Raw genomic sequence first — 1722 nt, 5'->3', positions numbered from 1 at the left:
GAAGGACCGGCTGCATCGTGGCTCCTGGGTAAATATGGGGGGAAGTTTGATGGTTTTCTCCAGTTGTTTAAATGCCATTTATCCAGCTTTCACAGCAATAATGGCAGAGTTATGATCCACTGGTGAGCCTTAAAAACAGGTTTCTGAGATCTAAATGGAGATAATCGGGTAGTTCAGAAATCTGGTTTGAAATTTTTAATTGACACATGGCATTAACGTTTGTATCTGGGAGAGATTTGTTTGTGTTTTTAATATATGTTAAATATGTTTTAATTTAAACTCAAATTCAAGTTAGTCATTATTATTGTTGTACTGTTGTTAATAGATTTAATATTAATATTATTACACTAACATTAAATTGTTTGGAGTCAGTAGGCTAAGTTTTTTTCTAGATATTAATGCGTTAATTTAGCAACGACACTATAAATTAATCAAAAGTAACAGTAACGACTTTAACATTGTTACAAAGAGATTATAAGAGACTTCTTTTCAAAAATCTTACAGACCCCAAACTTTTGTACATACAAACCCTATATTGCTGCCTTTCATATTGTTATTTCAACAGAGTAAATGCTTCTTGTGGGTGCAATTTTGCTGACATCTAGTGGCCATTTATTGTTCATCTAGTAGTCTCGTCAACTAAATGTCAACATTTTGAAGATAATGTTTCTATTGATGACGTAAACCCAAATTATCCTTTATATTATCCACGTGAACCCAGGGATATAAAGGTGAAGAGAGATTCACATCTTTTAAAGCCTGCATGAAGAAGGAACTCACTGCTAAATAGGTAAGTTCATGAGAAAAATGAAGTGGGTATTATGCAGTGTTTTTAGTTTGGCTTCATGATATTGCCTTGGAGAATTCCAAATTAATGATACTGAAGTACAGCGCTAGCACTGCTCAGCATTCAGCCAAAGCTCTTTCTCCAGTATCAGATTACTCTGTAAAATTAATGTCTGCTATCCAGAGACACAAGATACCAGCCTAACACAGTGTATTAGGACTTAACACAGTAATAGAATACAGTGCCCAACCCACAAGAAAAAGGCTTAACACTATAAAACACCTAAAAACAGGGAACAATTAGACTTACTGTGGGGATATTCGCAGTTTGAGTGAAAGAAACAGGTGTTGCTATTTTTATAAAGCACTTTGTATTGAAAGTATCACCTGTTGGATTCAGTTATGATGTAGATAAATCATCGTTTGATATGCCGTTCGTCTCTATGTCTTTGATTTGTGCAGGCGAAAGTCCCGCTGAGTGTTTCTCTTCACCTTCACATCACACTGAAGAAATCTCATGTTGGATTAAAGTTCTCAGTGACTCGATGCAATTATCTACCTAACCTGTGTCAAACTCTGTAAGATACAAATACTGCCATAATTAGATTAACACATGCTACCTCCCTAGACTGTAGTCACAGCTTTGTCACTCGGCTGGCACTTTCTGAACTCTTTAAAAGCCATTAACATGAAATAGCCATGATACTTTTATTAATCAAAGAGTTATTTATTAAAGTTCTTATAAATTTAAATGGGTCCAGTGCCCACATTTTGGGATAAATTATGTTGTTTAATTATTTACAAAGTAGTGTCTTTATTTATGATGATATATTACTTAATAAGTTTAAAGGGAACTGTGTTGAAGTGAAAAGTGCTGAATTCTTATGGCGTGTACAGTTATTTATTCTATTTATTGATCTATTTTGTGTAAAGAAA

The 1722-nt window shown here is 34.0% G+C and overlaps 1 long non-coding RNA gene across 1 annotated transcript; it reads left to right on the top strand.

The window, feature by feature from the left end:
- Window positions 1-1716, top strand: LOC107580465 (uncharacterized). The gene is made up of 3 exons (XR_001608645.1): window positions 1-28; window positions 722-790; window positions 1249-1716. It is a non-coding gene; the product is annotated as an uncharacterized lncRNA (long non-coding RNA).
- Window positions 1717-1722: the final 6 nt, after the last annotated feature.

The sequence above is a fragment of the Sinocyclocheilus grahami genome, unplaced genomic scaffold (assembly GCF_001515645.1).
Source record: "Sinocyclocheilus grahami isolate Dianchi unplaced genomic scaffold, SAMN03320097.WGS_v1.1 scaffold33928.1, whole genome shotgun sequence".
Taxonomy (NCBI): Eukaryota; Metazoa; Chordata; class Actinopteri; order Cypriniformes; family Cyprinidae; genus Sinocyclocheilus; species Sinocyclocheilus grahami.
Note: the sequence above shows the minus strand (reverse complement) of the source record. Positions and strands in the feature narration are given on the sequence as shown.